A 19965-nucleotide genomic window follows, 5' to 3' on the forward strand; every position below is an offset into this window, starting at 1 on the left:
AGGACATAGCCCAGGCTGGGATAGTATCTACAGAAGACATAGATTGCTCAATCTTGACTCGTATCTCCAGAGGGCATGCCCAGTAGACAAACATGTCTTGCATAATAATATTCAATTTACTCGAGGTTTCCTGAAAGTGCAGTGGCCATATATCCTGTTGTCACCATCTGTGATGTATCCGGCTGTGATCAACAAGTCAGTAATTACTCCCCCGTCTCAATCTTCCGCACAGTAATCACCAAGTGGTCAACCTGGTCACTCACGCATCGATCTCATAGGGTGAAGATATCGGCCAAGAGACCCACAGTGACCACAGGTCATCCCTGCTGCGCATTAGTATAAGTTGGTTGGACCCCAAGACGTGATGGAATTAGATCCATATTCTCATGACAACTGAAATTAATTAGATTTGTTAGAAACCTATCATGCCATGTCTTACGGTGGTTTGATCTTGGGATCATTTCCAACAGGATACCCAATTTTGCTGGATAAGGCAAGAAAAGCGGAATGGTGGTAGATTTTCATTAATTAGGGTTCAGTGGATTCTTGTTATTGTCGAAGCCGTCGCGATAGAACGTCGATGGTTTTAAAAATGCGCGAGTTGATGTTCTAGATCAACTCGCAGCTGCATGCTTCCATTGCGATAATGTTAAATGTAGTTTATTAGTTTTATAATTTTGGTCAGCTAAAGAGACGAAGCCATTTTACCATACTGAAAGTAATCATTGTGAGTGAGCGAGAGTGGTTTTACGGCGCTTTGAGCAATATTCCAGCAACATCACGGCAGGGGACACCGGAAATGGGCTTCACACATTGTACCCATGTCGGCATTCGAACCCGGGTCTTCGCCGTGACGAGCGAACGCTTTAACCACTATGCTACCCGACCGCCCCATAAGTAGTCATAAGAAATCGCTGCTGGAAGCAAGATCGGCTGTATGATTTCTAATATTCAGCATGCGCTCAATAATCACTATCAGTTCGTGGTGATACCAGGCGATAGGTAAGCGTGTCCTGCCCAACGGTTGCATCCGTCACGAACGCATACAAAGGCAAGTCAGTTCTTCACCTTAACAACGAGAACATTGCACAAGTCAAAGAAGGGAATTTCATCTGGTATCAGTTTGGTCAATGATATGTCAAATATGTCCTTCACACGTCTTCAATAAAACTGAAAGCTTAAGTAATGCTTTAAATTTTGTAACCCTGAGTTAAAAATCTTTCACCGATGACGCTGAAATCGTCGTAGAGCAAGCATGCAGGATTTTACCACAACAGTTGTGAAATTTTGACATCAAAGGCTTGAGCTGCTGTCATGAAGTTTGATTGGAATGTCGCTCTCATGTACCGCTTATTGTTATACGTGAACGCAATGTTTTCTTTATTGGATGCCCTGTTTTGTTGAACATATATACAGTTAACAGCGTTATGTTGGAGAATATTAATACAACACCTATCGGGGGCCACTCTACAACGGCACTTTTGATGCTGTCTGGATTATTGCGATCTTTGATGTCATGTTGTATTTATTTATGGGCCGGGCGCATGACATCTGCCCTTTGCCGCTACTGGCACGTGATAATGCTGAAGAAATATTCTGCCAGTGACAGATTGTGGTTGTTTATATTATGCCACGTGATTTCCACTGACATTAAGCAGTTTGTGCGTTGTTGGTGTTTTATTGTTGTTGATCCTGTTATCATCATCATCACCGCCATCATCATCATCATCATCATCATCATCATCATCATCATCATCATCATTATTATTATTATTATTATTATTATTAAAATATAAAAGCAATGAGGGTTTGGGTGATCAGTCTGCACGCAGCCCAGACAGCGAATGGGACTTCTCCCAGGAAGCGCTGCCTAGTCAACCCAGAACGTTTCGGAGAATGTGAAGACTTCCCAACACTTCAGCCTTCTGCATTACCCAGATTGTCAGAAGCGCTGTATTCCTGGTAGCAAACCCGGGTAGTCTCCCGATGTTAGTCAACAGATTGGGAGGTACCAAACCTAAGACACCGAGAACAATGGGGAGTCAGACAACTTGGTACCTGGGATGCAAGCGTGACATTTCGATATCGAGGTACACATATTTGCCATGTTTTTCGTCAATCTCGTCAATCACATTAGTGTGGAATGGGACAGAAAATTCAATTATATAAATGATTTCATTGGATTTATCCAAAAAGACAAGATCAGGTTTGTTGGCCTAGATACGTCTAAGGCTGTAAATGGGCCTATTCCAAAGAATGTTGTATTTATCATTTTCCATGACGGCCTCTACATATTCTGGGTCGTACCATGGATGGACCTCTGTGTCAAAACCACAAGCATGGCGTAGACGGTAATAATATGATCGAGCTACACCATCATGTCGTTTAAGATACTGTGTTTGTGCCAAAGCTGGGCATCCACTGACAATGTGTTGGACAGTCTCATTACATTCATTACATAATCTACCTGTCATATTTCCATTTTGATGCAAAATCACACATTGACGGTTTCGAGTGGTAAGTGACTGGTCTTGAGCAGCGAACAGAAAGCCTTCAGTTTCACTTTTCAGGCCAGACGACTACTTCTTCTTCTTCTTCTTCTTCATCATCATCATCTTCTTCTTTTTCTTCTTCATCATCATCATCTTCTTCTTCTTCTTCATCATCATCATCATCTTCTTCTTCTTCTTCGTCATCATCTTCTTCTTCTTCATCATCTTCTTCTTCTTCATCATCATCTTCTTCTTCTTCATCATCATCTTCTTCTTCTCCTTCTTCTTCTTCTTCTTCTTCACCATCTTCTTCTTCTTTTTCTCCTTCTTCTTCTTCTTCTTCTTATTGTTATTATTATTAGTAGTAGTAGATCCGTCGCGTACACAATGTATATGTTTGTTGCCTGACGCCGCATATCGTAAATAAAGTTGATTATCAAGTGATGGGCCAGACAACTAGTGAGGTGAGGTGAGGTGAAAAGGTGTTTAACGTCGCGTCCAAGATTATTGCACTTATATAGCGACTGCATGCACGTGTGTGTGTGTGTGTGTGTGTGTGTGTGAGTGGCTGCTTGTACTAGTCCGGACTGGTGCCGAGTTATAGTGCTAGCTCACTGAGATACCATGCCGCAATTTAACATGAATACCCCACTCAGACACAGTATACTGACTCCGAGCCGACCAGTCCTTGTTTTAGCCCCTTAATGCCGAGCGCCAGACAGGGTCACAACAACAACATCTTTTAACGTTTTTGGTATGACGTGGCCGGGGATCGAACCCCGGACCTTCCGCTCTCCGGGCGGACGCTCTACCACTAGACCACGGAGGCGGTCAGCGACAAGTAGTCACACGATAGAACAAGAAACACAATGCTCAACTGCACTACCACAGCAATACTGGAGTAACTGTTAGCAACATAACAACACGTTTCTGGAATAATGTCACCTTCAGCCATGTCGGGTGCGGAACACAAAGGATGTTCACACATACCCGGAATCGAACCCCGTCTCTCCACATGACGGACACACGTATGACCCACTAGGCCACCCAGGTGTCACTTAAACACCAGTAATATATACAAGGGAACAATTGAAGTGGGAGAGTGGAATATAACGCTGCTTTTAACAGTTACCGCACGACGTGTCAGCTTCATTTGTTTGTCAGGCATTACTTGAAAGTTGACGGATGAAACAATTTATGGATAACAACTTCTTATTTACTGTAAAGGCGACGTCTCGGTGTCAGCTTGATGTTGGGGGAAAGTCCCAAGTGATGCAGGTCTTAGACATTTACCACTTCGGTGAAACCCGCAAGCATGAGTATGGTGCTGACAAACCTAGAAACATAATCGGGACGAACCGGCATTCGAATCCACAATCATAGGTTTTTGGCGTGCCCAAGTGACGCAACTGTGCACAGCGAATTGTGGCGCATGAGACGACTGGGCCACCCGTGCCCCCGAACAATAGAAGAGAACGTCAATTAAGTTACGCGAGTGTATCAATAAGGCGTCTTGAAACCATTGAAAACGAAATGGCTTCATTACAATGGATATAAATCTTTAGTTCAGACAGTGACTTTTACTGGAAAAGACAACAGTGAATGTCTCAGAGATCGTTTCCCGAATCGATATTCTGTTTTTCGTATCTGAGGCAGTTTCATTTTGATATAAATATTCCATGGCTTTGGTCTAATGTCGTTGACATCAATTTCCTAAATAATCATCTCGCTCTGCTAGGCATGTTTATAACTCTCTGATTGTGTTAAATTACACGTGTTTATGCAAAACGTTGAACCATTTTGTTATTTTATTGTCACGTTTGATTAACCCCAGTGTCAAAACAGTTGCATGACTGCTTATAAATGTTGATGTAATACGTTGAATTAAGTAATCAAGTTCAATCTCGCTATCGATTACCTTTCAACTGAACTGGGTACAATCTCATTCCAATCACCATGTGAAATTTTAAATCGAATATACAATTGAAAGTGACGTGAGGATTATTCATATACCCACTCAATCTTATACTGTTTCTTTTTATGCTATATGTACTACATCCACCTTTTTGAATATAGCAATTTCGTTTTTTTACAGGTGTGACCAAACTGGGATGCCGGGGTAACATAATAGATGAAAGCCGTCAACGCTAGAAAATAACCAGTCTCTGAAACCAGTCCCCATTTGGAGCAAAAGCGGTGAAATCAGTGATGACACAGGTGTTCGCGAAAATTGCAATCAAGCCCTGTCCTACAGGTAGCACCGAAATGGAGAAAATTACTAGAAGCGTGTTAGGTTTTTTTTGTTATATAATTTTATTACGTCTTTTGAAACTATCGATATTGTACCCTGCATCGATGATAACTAGGATAATGTATTGTCGTTGTATCTCAAAGCAGCATCATGCCAGTGATGTTTTTTGTCGTTTGCGACCAACGGGACTTCTGGTTTTTACGTTACATTTAGCTGCAGCGCCTTGAATGTTACTTAAATGCTGTCAAAATCTTTTGGCCTGCAGTTAAGGTCTCCCGTGTCCTGTGCTGTTGTAAGAGCGTCTGATGTGAATCGTGTGATTAACGTGTGTGACCCGGTTGAGTGTGTCATTGTGCCCTAGTTGAGTGCGTCGTTGTGCCCCGGTTGAGTGTGTCATTGTGCCCCAATTGAGCGTCATTGTGCCCCAATTGAGTGTGTCATTGTGCCCCGGTTGAATGTGTCATTGTGCCCTAGTTGAGTGAGTCATTGTGCCCTAGTTGAGTGTGTCATTGTGCCCCGGTTGAGTGTGTCATTGTGCCCTAGTTGAGTGTGTCATTGTGCCCTAGTTGAGTGTGTCATTGTGCCCCGGTTGAGTGTGTCATTGTGCCCCGGTTGAGTGTGTCATTGTGCCCCGGTTGAGTGAGTCACTGTGCCCTAGTTGAGTGTGTCATTGTGCCCTAGTTGAGTGTGTCATTGTGCCCTAGTTGAGTGTGTCATTGTGCCCTAGTTGAGTGAGTCATTGTGCCCTAGTTGAGTGAGTCATTGTGCCCTAGTTGAGTGTGTCATTGTGCCCCGGTTGAGTGTGTCATTGTGCCCCGGTTGAGTGTGTCATTGTGCCCCGGTTGAGTGTGTCACTGTGCCCTAGTTGAGTGAGTCACTGTGCCCCGGTTGAGTGAGTCACTGTGCCCCGGTTGAGTGAGTCATTGTGCCCCGGTTGAGTGAGTCATTGTGCCCCGGTTGAGTGTGTCACTGTGCCCTAGTTGAGTGTGTCACTGTGCCCCGGTTGAGTGAGTCACTGTGCCCCGGTTGAGTGAGTCATTGTGCCCCGGTTGAGTGTGTCACTGTGCCCCGGTTGAGTGAGTCACTGTGCCCCGGTTGAGTGAGTCATTGTGCCCCGGTTGAGTGAGTCATTGTGCCCCGGTTGAGTGAGTCACTGTGCCCCGGTTGAGTGAGTCACTGTGCCCCGGTTGAGTGAGTCATTGTGCCCTAGTTGAGTGTGTCATTGTGCCCCGATTGAGTGTCATTGTGCCCCGGTTGAGTGAGTCATTGTGCCCCGGTTGAGTGAGTCACTGTGCCCCGGTTGAGTGTGTCACTGTGCCCTAGTTGAGTGAGTCACTGTGCCCCGGTTGAGTGAGTCACTGTGCCCCGGTTGAGTGAGTCATTGTGCCCCGGTTGAGTGTGTCATTGTGCCCCGGTTGAGTGAGTCATTGTGCCCCGGTTGAGTGTGTCACTGTGCCCTAGTTGAGTGAGTCACTGTGCCCCGGTTGAGTGAGTCACTGTGCCCCGGTTGAGTGAGTCATTGTGCCCCGGTTGAGTGTGTCACTGTGCCCTAGATGAGTGAGTCACTGTGCCCCGGTTGAGTGAGTCACTGTGCCCCGGTTGAGTGAGTCATTGTGCCCCGGTTGAGTGTGTCACTGTGCCCTAGTTGAGTGAGTCACTGTGCCCCGGTTGAGTGTGTCACTGTGCCCTAGTTGAGTGTGTCACTGTGCCCTAGTTGAGTGTGTCACTGTGCCCCGGTTGAGTGAGTCATTGTACCCCGGTTGAGTGTGTCATTGTGCCCCGGTTGAGTGTGTCATTGTGCCCCGGTTGAGTGTGTCACTGTGCCCCGGTTGAGTGAGTCACTGTGCCCCGGTTGAGTGAGTCACTGTGCCCCGGTTGAGTGAGTCATTGTGCCCCGGTTGAGTGTGTCACTGTGCCCCGGTTGAATGTGTCATTGTGCCCCGGTTGAGTGAGTCACTGTGCCCTAGTTGAGTGTGTCATTGTGCCCTAGTTGAGTGTGTCATTGTGCCCTAGTTGAGTGTGTCATTGTGCCCTAGTTGAGTGAGTCACTGTGCCCGGTTGAGTGTGTCATTGTGCCCCGATTGAGTGTCACTGTGCCCCGGTTGAGTGTGTCATTGTGCCCTAGTTGAGTGAGTCACTGTGCCCTAGTTGAGTGTGTCATTGTGCCCTAGTTGAGTGTGTCATTGTGCCCTAGTTGAGTGAGTCATTATGACCCGGTTGAGTGTGTCATTGTGCCCTAGTTGAGTGAGTCACTGTGCCCGGTTGAGTGTGTCATTGTGCCCCGATTGAGTGTCATTGTGCCCCGGTTGAGTGTGTCATTGTGCCTTAGTTGAGTGAGTCATTATACCCCGGTTGAGTGTGTCGATGTGCACCGATTGAGTGTCATATATTCCAGCAATATCACGGCGGGGGGACGACAGAAATGGGCTTCACACATTGTACACACGTGTGAAATCGAACCCAGGTCTTCGGCGTGAAGAGCGAACACTTAAACCACTAGGCTACCCGACCGCCCCCTTGATTGCAATAAAAACAACACGTATAATGTGCGTATATTCAGCCTTGTTACCCCAACATGAAACGTGCTGCCGTCGCTGAAAACGAATATCGCGTGTAAAGTAACTCCTGCAGTGGGTTCCACCCACGACATCCTAGCCCTGCAGAGACACAAAATCCACGGACACTGAAAATTAATTTGCACCTTTCTTGTTTGGGAAAACAAAACACAGACAATGAATCCATTAGGGGAAGTATATCCATAATGAAAGCAATACCTAATCCCCAGGTCAAGGAGTCAATCACCATGGGCTGGCCAGGTGGCCACGACCTCCACAATGTGTACCGGAAGTCCTCAGATTGTTTACTTCCGGTATTGATTTCCATTACTGGTGCACTCAGAACCGCTCCCTCCCGGGCGAGGCTGTATGCCGATATCGACTGTGATGGCTCCCCCGACGTCGTCAACGCGGACTGCAGGACGTAGTAGCCTGTCGTTACCCGCACTGACGTTTTGATGTCGTTTATAAACGGAAGTGTTTATTGGGATATTGTTTTCCCTGAACAAAGGGCATATCAGTATGCCTCGATTCGTTTGGTTTTTCATCGTGTTTTTTTATGCGATGGTTGTTCTTTGTTTCATATACTTTATGATCCTTCTAATCTTATCTTGACATTTGTCGACCACTTAAAGGAGATCTAGGTTCAGGCAGTCTGAGCAATCTTGATACAAATAATTGAAACATCACTCTGAAAACACCAATGTTATGATAAATTACAATATATCTATGATATTACCCAATTATTTACGCAGGTAGTCTTCGTGGTCTTGTGGATAGAGCGTCTGCCTGGAGAGCGGAAGGTCGGTGGTTCGATCCCCCGCCGCGTCATACAAAACACTCTCAAAGAGTATTTGTTGTTATCCTGCCTGGCGCTCGGCATTAGGGATAAAACAAGCACTAGTCGGCAATAATTTGATGTGTTCTCAACACTTGATAACATTGGTTCTGGCTTCGTATGTTGAAGGAATAATGAAAACGGTGCACGAAGAGCTGACAGTAATGAAATATAAATCCTTCACGATAACTTTACATGACAATGTTGAGTGATAAGTTGAGTTTAACGTTGCTTTCAACAGTTATATCACATCATGTTAGCATTATGTGGAGTTATTGTTTGTTTTTTGTTTATCACCGCTCTTAACAATATCAGCTATATGGCTGATTATCTCGTCAAAAAATAATCGAACTAATGTCCTCTACAACACATTCAACAATCAAAGATCTTGTTTTGTAAATGAGGAGAAAACTGAAAAACACAACAAACAAAAACATAATTATGGATTATGTATCAGGTCACATATCATTGAATAATTGTATATCAATTGTGTGAGATCCACAAATAAATTGGATATAAATGTATTGTACTCTGGGCAACGACGCCTCCATTACTTGAAAAAGAAAATCTTGTTTTGCGGAGAGAGAATTGTAACTATATTTTGTTTGTTTGTTTGTTGTTTAACATCGCACTCAGCAATATTCCAGCTACATGACGGCGGTCTGTAAATATTCGAATCTGGACCAGACAAGCCAGTGATTGATATCATGAGCATCGATCCACTGAATTGGAATCAATGACATGCATCAACCAAGTCAGCGAGCATGACCACCCGATCCCGTTAGTCGCCTCTTACGACAAGCATAGTCGCCTTTTACGGCAAGCTTGGGTTGCTGAAGACCTATTCTACCCCGGATCTTCACGGGTCTGTAACTTTGTAGTCGTAAGACGGTTGTCCTTGGTGATTCCTGCACCTTCTGTCGTTGGTACTTTACTTACCTAATACTTTCTTATGATTATGGAAATGATTTTCTCGCTGTTAATTGCATTGAGATTTGACCAATCAGAATCAGATGATCACAATGTGTGATCTGGCTGATTGTCTGTCATTGCACCCCGACGGCGTGGATAGTTACTCATGCTATTCACCACTTGTTTGCCTTGCACAGACACGCATATTTATAGGAGGTCGTGATATTGTTCATCTGTTCGCGAACACCCGGTGTCATCGATTAGTGATCAATAAACGCATGCTCAAAATACAGTCGGAATTATGCAATCGAATCTGCATTTAGATTAATTAAGTTTTTTGGCTTTTTTTCATTGGATATAGCTAACTGAGATGGAAAAAAACTATTCACTCACTGACATCATGAACTACTTTAAATGATAGATATACGATGACAGCATGCAAAATACAAAGTTATGTCATAATACAAGTAACACTGAAAAGAGTTGGTAATTCGTACAACCTTGTTTATATTCGTAAAAGTCATCACAGAAGGTGAGCTTCAGTACCGCTGATACTATTCTTATCTCATAATATCACACGTATTTGCCACTGTAGCGAGGCGTGGAGTCATACCACGGATGACATCTTTACATTGTCAACATGCTGATGGGGTTAACCTCTCTGCTTATGTGGACAAGGTGTCCGACCTCTGAACAGAAGGTCCGTGGTTTGAATCTCATCATAGAACCCGAAATGCTATGGCTGCTACACGACCATAGGAAATGGGTCTGAATGACGTCTCAGGATACGCTGACCGCGAGTTCTAGTCCAGATTCCATTCTATAACAAACCTGTGGTTGTCAGAAGCAGACGTGTGGAACGTATATTACACGCGCCACATTAATCTGACCGATTAATCTGAACTACTGCACAAAGCGATTCACTAGCCCTTAATAACTTCCTATTTCACAGTAAATGATCAAACACCAGACACGCAAACCGCTTCAAATGTATGACTCTCTAGTGACCAAGCTACAATCCATTATGCTGTATACATGGGCAGGAGGTTATCACGCGAGTGTTTTAATGGTAATGTATGGGATGGGATGGTAAGTATCCTGTATCAGGAATAAACATTGTATTGGAACAAACCTTGGAGTAGCAGTACTCTGTCTGTCATATTGATAGCCTGTCTCACAGTCCCTGAACCATATTTACCCCTCCGCCCCGCCCGTACTGTTATGCTGTAGCCCCATATGAAGCAAGTCTAGATTTTCCACATTATCTCATCTCACAGGGGCTCCTTTTCTATTTAAACGTAGATGTTTGTTTCTATTAAAGTCGTGTCTATCCAGATACTAAGTGTTACATGGCTGTGTATTTTAGTGTTTAGCGATGATTGTAACTGTGTAAGATTGTCATCGCGTCGAAACCAGCTTTTATGTGAGGACTGCTCATCATCCCTAATTCCCTGCCTGGCCAGTCTAGGAAGCTTCAGGACGGTCGCCGCTGGGTAAATATACATTATTATCACTGACCTTTGCTATCACCAGTATATTGTTTGTATTTAATACTGACCACTACCATCTAATTATTTATTGCCATTGAAGATTGTACTTTCACTCTGTTGTTTACTGCCATTGTAATTGTTGTGCAGTAACTTGTTTTCATTTGTAAACTTAGTTTTGTTATACATTTGTTGATTGTATACCACTTGTTGGTTGTTTGTTGGTTTCACACCAAGTTCTGTTACGTACAGATTTCTGGATTAACATATTGTTTGAATTTGGGAATCGACACGTAACACTAAGCGTTAGTCTGTCACATGATAAGAAAGTCCTGGTATTTGTACCACACGCGGAGTTCCATGACCACTAGGTCGGCAGTCAACATAGTCCGCTAAGAGGCTGAACATGTGTTTCGGACTCTCTAATCTCTAATTACAAAAATACACACCTAACCCATGCCTGGGGGAAAAGCGCTGCCACTTTATATCAGCATCATAGCATCCCCGCATTAATGAAGACGGTTCATAACACTACACACTGATAAGCTGTCGTTGTCCCAGTTTTTTACAGGCTTAGTTCAACGTGTGATATAAAGGCTGTTAATATCAACAGATTAGTGGTGATTAGGGAGGGGATGTGTGTTTACAGAGAGATTGTGTCGGAGATGAATTGTTCACTCCATGGGATCATGTTCTGGAAGACAACATACAAACGCTATGCCATAGATACGGACTTAAATATAAATGGATTTGAAATGATATCATGGATTTGAAATTATATTTTTAACGATTTGACTCATCATCGCTTGATAAAATAGTTTATATATGAGATCATGACTTTCGTTGTTTCCAGATATATCACACTATGAGTGAGTGAGTGAGTGAGTTGGGTTTAACGCCGCTTTTAACAGTATTCCAGTTATATCACGGCGTGTCAGCTTAATGTGGGAGGAAATCCCGAAGTGATGCAGGTGTAAGACGTTTACCACTTAAGTGAAACCCACAGCACAGCGAATCGAGGCGCCTTAGTCGACTGGGCCACCCGTGCCCCCTATCACACTTTGCACACTGTATGATTTGATTTGGGTAACGCGTCTAACGAAATTGGGTGGTCAGACTCTCTGTCTTGGTTGATGGATGTCGTCGTATACCAATTGTGTATAACGATTCTCATGATATCAATCACCGGATTTTCTGGCCCAAATTTGATAATTTACAGACTGCCGTCATATAGTTGAAATATTGTTGAGCGTAGCGTTAACAACGAACGCACAATGCTATTGCATAATACCACGGTGTAATATGGGTATCGCTGCGGATCAGTGTCAAAGTCGCCGGAATGCAGTGGGCGATGACAGTATAGAATGTTTCTGGTTTGAAACCGGCTTCGAACCCACTCACTCACTCTCCCAATATTGATGGAGTAAGGCAACGTCAGAAAGGAACGGTGCAATCGAATATGCACTAGTCTTTTATGTAGGTGAATTTCCATGATAATTACGCTAACTATATCTGGAGTTGTACAAATAAAGTGACTGATGTTTAACTATGGTCATTATATTAATCTAAAATGGTTTGTTGTAAATAGCGCGAACGACTTCAACGTTAACGTCGTATTAACATGCCCTCATTCTTTGCAAGATGATGAAAAACGATATGACAAGAACATAATGAAATTAGGAAAAACGATATGACAAGACATAATGAAATTATAAAAAAAATTATTATGACAAGACATAATGAAATTATGAAAAACGGGATTTTGACTCCATTACAAGATTATTATGTCCATTTCAATTCTTTGGGTTGCAGAAATACGAGTTAGATTGTCGAGAGCAGCTGCATTTTCTTAACGTGCACGTGTTTAATGAGCAGGTGTCGAAACTTGTTCCCGCTTCTGTTAAGAAAAATACATTGCACGATGGCTTCTTTCAGAGTTCTGTTCAAATTACACCGCACTACAAATTCCCATGCAGTCACACTGTACAATTCGTTCGCGATTGAAACAAGCGTTTGGCTGGACTTGGTCCATATCAATGCAACTTGACACAACGGGACCGCCTCCGTGGTCTAATGGTAGAGCGTCTGCCCGGAGAGCGGAAGGTCCGGGGTTCGATCCCAAGCTACCAAAAGACGTTAAAAGATGGTACTTGTTGTTACCCTGTCTGGCGCTCGGCATTAAGGGGCTAAAACAAGAACTGGTCGGCTCGGAGTCAGTATACTGTGTCTGAGTGGGGTATTCATGTTAAACTGCGGCATGGTATTTCAGTGTGCTAGCACTATAACCCGGCATCAGTCCGGACTAGTACAAGCAGCCACACACACACACACACACACACACACACACACACACACACACACACACACATACACGTGCATGCACGTCGCTATATAAGTGCAATAACGCGACGTTAAACCCCATTTCACCTCACCTTGAAACAACGGATGCGGATTCCACTGACCCGCCTTAGAAGGCTGTTCTAAATAATTATTATTTAAGTACCGTCTCGTTGTAAATTTTACTTCAAACACATCAACGTCTCGCCCGTTTTTGAGGCAGCCATTTTGAATATAGATCTATTGTCATCCAGAAGTGAGTGAGTATGGTTTTATGCCGCTTTTGGGAAGATTCCAGGAATATCACGGCGAGGGACTCCAGAAATGGGCTTCACATATTGTACCCATGTCGGGATTCGAACCCGGGTCTTCGGCGTGACGAGCGAACGCTTTAACCAATAGGCTACCCGACCGCCCCCCGAGAAGAGTATGTTTGATTGGGTGCCGATATCATGGGCGAGAGAACATCTTTGCTGTGTAAATGGTAGGAGAGCTACAAAGATGGTGACGCTACAAAGCTGTGGTGGCGCATGGTTCAAGGCCTACATTAGAGTGAGTGAGTGAGTGAGTGAGTGAGTGAGTGAGTGAGTGAGTGAGTGAGTGAGTGACCTGTATTTAACACGGCTTTGAACTTTTGATATTTTAGTAACCACGGCGTGTCAACTTTACATGGAAGAAAAACCCGAAGTGATACAGTTCTTAAACATTTATTACACTTGCCAAAATCACGATCACTGTCTCCAAACTTGTTCTGTTCCAGCATTCAAAACGTAACAAGTTTACTGCCACGTTCCTCTAGTGGACTGTTTATTGCAAATACAAACGCGATTTATGTGCACAATATAGCTTACTGTCTCCAAATTGTAAGGAAGTAAATAATGATTATATACTACTCAAAAGAAGTTAAAGAACACCCGATTCTTTCATATTACTATAGTTAATATGTCTTGGCATGTGAGATTAACTATAGTAATATGAAAGAATTGGGTGTTCTTTAACTTATTTTGAGTAGTATATGTTGACATAAAGATATGACTGAGTGAATTTGGTTTAACGCCACTTTAAACAGTATTCCAGTTATATCCACAGCGCGTCAGCTTAATGTGGGAGGAAAGTCCCAAGTGATGCAGGTCTTAGACGTTTCCTTCATGCAAGTTGCATGCATCGAACTATTAAGACAACATCGTGGAATATACTGCCAATGTTTCCAATGTAAATATAAAGATAGTATAAAAAAATGAAATATATTTTTCTTCTTCCCTGGCGTGTTCCGAATGCATCAAGTCCTCTAATTTCTAACACTTTTTGAACAACTTCTCAAATTTATTTGTTTTTTGTTGTTGCAGTTTATTTGTTTGTTTGCGTGTGTAGGTTATTTCAGACATACTATATGTTATATTATTATATTATGATATCGTTACAATAACACGAAGACTGCCCCAGTCCAAGCGGTATCGATTGCATCTATTAATATTTTAACTTCATATTTCATATCCATAGTTCCACGAAGTAAATTTAATCTGGTATTGACAGAGTTACATATTATCAGAGTTTGAATAAGACAAATTCAGCTGTATCAACAACGCATTTTTTATGTGGCACACTAAGGTCGCACATTTAAAATTCATTTCAAAGTTGGAGATGTTTTGGTTAAATAAGCTCAAAATACCGCATTCAACAGAATACTTTGAATACAAATCATACATCACATAACTTTCACAACATTATTTTTCATATACAATGTATCGGTTGTTCTCTCAGCCATAATATCCATTTCGTCGACGTGATTTTGCTCATTTCCTTATAAAATATCCACCAACAAGATTCAACTTAAATTCATGAAAATGGAACTAAATTTTAAAAAAGATTAAACTTTTAAATTGTAAATTTTAAAATAAATTTTTAAAAAATGTGCATCCAATGACGTAGTAGTGCCATCTAAAACAACATACATTAGTGTTTCGACAGGATGATGCTTGTCATTTCAATATGATTTTCCTCTATATCAATACTAGCAATACTTGATAGACAATATGAGCAAACATATGGAATATTCATTTAGTTCCCCTCGTCACTCAATATAATCATGAATAATTTGTTTTTATTTTGGAAATACACATTTTACTCTCTTCCATTTCTGTATCTCATTTCTTTTTTCATGAACGATTTCAGCACTGCGAATAAATTACAAATCCTTTGATAAAAGCTGCTGTAAGATTAAAAGAAACTAGCTTTGAGCTGTGAATTAAATATGGATGATGTATTGAAGACACGACTGCCATTTCACGTTAACAAATGCCCCCAGCATACCTCATCGATCACGCTTGTCTACTGATCTAAATATAGCAACAATTTTGCATATTTGGAGACAAGGGCATTATATTAAAAGAGCTTAATGCCCATTATGTTATAATGCGTGGCATTATTACCTTCCGTGCGTTTCATGTGATTAGTTGAACACTTCGAAAACAGTATAAAACAGGCAAATGAATACATTCAATGCATTTGAGTTATTTTTTGTCGTTCTTCAAAAAGAAAGAACACAAAGAACTGATGAAAAGAATGACTTTCGGTGACCTGGGTTTAGAAAAAAATATTCCGATTATTTCAATGGTTAGGTTTTGTAATAATTAGTAGTACAAATATAGGCACTAAGTTACATGAGTGCAGGGGAAATGGAATTGTGTGGAACCTGGATTTAGGGTCGTTTTAATAGTCAGCTTTCCCTTTATGTCGAGCAGTGAGTGAGTATGGTTTTATGCCGCTTTTAGCAATATTCCAACAACACCACCGCGGGGGACACCAGAAATGGCTTCCATAAATTGTACCCATGTCGTGAATTAAACCCGAATCTTCGGCGTGACGACCGCCCTTATGTCGAGCAATATTCCTGCAGCTCCAGTCTTGGGTATCTACATTTTAAAACTTTTGAGTTTCAATGAAGCATGGTCTTTTTCCAAAGAGCTCTATACGACTCTTGCTCTAAGGTTGTTTTGTCAGGTTTATAACAATCCAGGTCTTTTTTAAAACAACTAAAAAGTGTTTAAGTGGACATGTGAAGGACATTTCCACATTTGACAAATCGTTGACAAATATAATGTCCAATGCTATTCCTTATTTTGACCTGTACCATTTGTTCCTGTGTTTGTCAAGGTGAACAATTGACTTGCCTTTGCATGTGTTTGCGATGAGTGCACCGGTGGGCAGGACACGCGAACACCTGCATGGTTTAATCACTATTTGATAGACATTTATAAGCACATGCTTGTGATATAATCGGAACCGTACAGTGGACACTACTTTAAGCGGATATTACTTATGGAAATAACTTTGTAATTAGACAGCAGTCCATGTTAGACAGAAATACGATCCTGGCAAAGATTTGCGTCCCTTTGCATATCGCTCAAAATTTAAATTAAGATCGTTAATTTAGCCCAATATTGACGTATATCCAGATTATTCAGTTTAGTGTAGACAATTTCTTATGGTAAGTACATAATTAAGAGACCAGTGAAGATCCAGGTGGAATAGGTCTTCAGCAACCCATACTTGCTGTAAAAGGCGACTATGCTTGTTGTAAGAGGCGACTAAAGGGATCGGATTGTCTGGCTCGCTGACTTGATTGATGCATGTCATCGATTCCAATTGCGTGGATCAAAACTCATGTTTTCAATCACTGGATTGTCTGGCCCCAATTCGATTAAATACAAACTGCCGTCATATAGCTGAAACATTGCTGAGTGCGGCGTTGAACAAAAAACAAACAAACAAACAAACAAAGAAAACCAAGAGGCATACGCTAGTCATACATGTAATATTCAATTCATATCAGGTCATATGGATTATCTGGTTAGAAATACCTAGAAATAACGCATGAATACAAATTATGCCCCACACTAATACCAACAGTTATATATACTGCTCAAAACAAGTAAACGAACTCCACAATTGGAAGGCTGTGTTACAATACCCACCATCCATGACATATCAATTAGATATATGAAACAATGATCCATGATTAATTTTTAGTTGTATTATATACGGATAAAAAAGTATGTCTTCCTCGTATGTTCAGAAGCTGTTAGGACCTATCCTTCCAAATCTTTACAAATGTATCGACTTTCTCAAATTCCAAACTGTGAAGATCTTTAACACTTTTATAATCCTAAATATATATACAATCATTTTCCGTCGTATTTCGCGATTCCGCGGTAGTGGAATATTTTGCAGAAATGACCACTCGGTGCAGAAATGTATCTTGCAGATCACATTTTGTGGAGACCTCCTGCAGAACGTTGCATTTATCTTCTGCAGAATTAGTCTTGTACACTGCGGAATTTTAACATGTGAGTCGGAAGAAGCAAAACTACGGCATTTACTAAAACTAAGCCTAAATGTTTGCAGAATTTATGCAGAATTATCAAAATTGCAGACTACACAATAATTGACTGCAGAACTTTGATATTTTTGGCCTCGGAATACAGCGGGATCTGACAATAGCCGACTTCATTGTGTCAATAACACTATTTCGAGGAACAAATAAATCACATTATTTGTGCAGCATCACCTGTAACGGCCAACAAGGAATCACTATAATTTTATTCCCAGGCCAATTTTAGTTTCGGATAGGATTTCAGAACATTCTCTTAATTGAACTTTGTTTCCAAATTTAGAAAAATTGAAAGCCATCACCTACTTTCTGTTTATTTCTATTAAGTGAAACCTACAGCCGGTCAAAGCACTCTCGTCGAGGACACTGAAATGTAAAGGTTTAAAACCAATAGACGACGAACAACTGACAAGGTCACTTGTTTGCGAACACGGTCGTTTACTTGCGGTTGAGATAACAATTCCAGAACGGTGCATCAGATGAAATTTCCTCGTGTAACATGAAACCATCTTTGTTCTCAACTAGCCATTTGATTGACAGGTGATTATGCACGTGCTTCCTGGTGTCAATTTCATTATGTAAACTAACACGTGAAGAACGGTATACTCTCATTACATCTGCTTGGTGATGACAGGGAAGAGACAATACGAACGTTCGTAAACCCAAGCTCGCTAATTTCGTGCAAATACAAATCCCCATGTCTATTTGCAAATCAATCTTGTTACACTAAAACCACAATGTTAGACGCAATTTGTCAATATCTGTAATTCAAGAACAACAGCGAGAGCAGTGTGATGGCGAAGGCCAGCCACGGCACCGTTTCCAGAACAAACGCAGTCGAACATCCACTGATCGTGCCAATCATGGACCGAGTGTCTTTTACGGTTTGGTCAACTTTGCTCTTGGTTAACCGTAGATTGGTCATGTTTAATTTACCAGCGGTAGGAGGAGACCCAGTCTGGGGGAGACAAGAATGCTTTCATGTGACGGTAAATTAAAGAGATCGATCGATGATATATTGATCTCCCTCCCTGCAGTCGTTATGCTTTTGCATGTGCTTATATGCCCGTGTGTGTCCTGCTGTAGGGTGTTAGGTTCGAATCCATTAACGAAAATGGCTATTTCATGTCGTCTCGGGGGTTGAGTATCACAGTAACATGCATGCCGTATATATCACAAGTTAGCTGCCTACTTAAGTTTGTGACTCATATCTGTCAGTGATTAGATTAATGGGTCGAAATTCTCTTTGACCTGCATAATGACTCTGACTGCTGATCTTATAGACATTAATCAATTACGTTTGATTTGAGGACAATTGTCTTCTTGATATGAAGAAACTTCTCTACTTGATTTGAAGAAACTTGGCAACTTGTCTTTTTGATTTGAAGAAACGTGCCTACATGTCTTCTGGATTTGAGGAAACTTGTCTACTTGTCAATTCGATTTGAGGTGACTTGTCTTCTTGTCTACTAGATTTGAGGAAACTTGTCTAATTGTCTTCTGGATTTGAGGTGACTTGACTACTTGTCTACTGAATTTGATGTGACTTGTCTACCTGTCTACTGGATTTGAGGAAACTTACCAACTTGTCTAAATTACTAGAGGTAACTTGTCTACCTGTCTACTGGATTTGAGGACAATTGTCAACTTGTTTAATTGACTAGAGGTAACTTGTCTACTTGTTTACTGGATTTGAGGAAACGTGGCTACTTGCTAACTTGAGTTGAGGTCACTTGTCTTCTGGATTTGAGGAAACTTATCAACTTGTCTAAATGACTAGAGGTAACTTGTCTACTTGTCTAATTGACTAGAGGTGACGTGTCTACTTGTCTTCTGGATTTGAGGTTATTTGTTTACTTGTCTACTGGATTTGAGGTAACTTGTGTACTTGTCTTATTGACTAGAGGTAACTTGTCTACTTGTCTAATTGACTAGAGGTAATTTGTCAACTGGATTTGAGGTAACTTGCTTAACTTGTATTGAGGAAACGTGTCTGTTTGTCTTCTTAATTTGAGCTAAGTCTACTTGATTTGGGGTACCGTGTCCACTTGTCTTGAAGCAGCTTGCCTACTTGTATATTTGATTTGAGGTTACATGTCTACTTGTCTACTGGATTTGAGGAAACTTGTCTACAGAGATCCACTGACTCGACTACTTGCACTTATTTGCACTGAAGCACTGCGAGCTCCATACAGCTACACGTGTTCCTGGCTCTCCGCTGTGATGGAGGGTTCAATTAAACGTTCCCAGACCACATGCTTAATCATTGTCTAAATGTTGCAAAAATATTGTTTGTATTTCTGAAATATTATTTTCTTTTCTATCTGCTGGATTTCATTAATGAAGATCCAGGGTGGAATAGGCCTTCCGCAACCCATGTTTGTTGTAAAAGGCGATTATGCTTGTCGCAAGAGGCGACAAACGGGATCGGGTGGTCAGGCTCGCTGACTTGGTTGATGCATGTCATCGATCCCAATTGCGTGGATCGATGCTCATGATGTCAATCACTGGATTGTCTGGTCCCGACTCGAAAATTTACAGACCGCCGTCATATAGCTGGAATATTGCTGAGAGTGGCGTTAAACAACAAACAAACAAACAAACAAATAATATTATAAAATAGATTCCTGTATAATTAATGTAGTTTATTCTACTATTGCAAGGGGCGGTTGGGTAGCCAAGTGGCTAAACCGTTCGCTCGTC

The sequence above is a fragment of the Haliotis cracherodii genome, unplaced genomic scaffold, assembly GCF_022045235.1.
Source record: "Haliotis cracherodii isolate W230 unplaced genomic scaffold, xgHalCrac1.p SCAF_19, whole genome shotgun sequence".
Taxonomy (NCBI): domain Eukaryota; kingdom Metazoa; phylum Mollusca; class Gastropoda; order Lepetellida; family Haliotidae; genus Haliotis; species Haliotis cracherodii.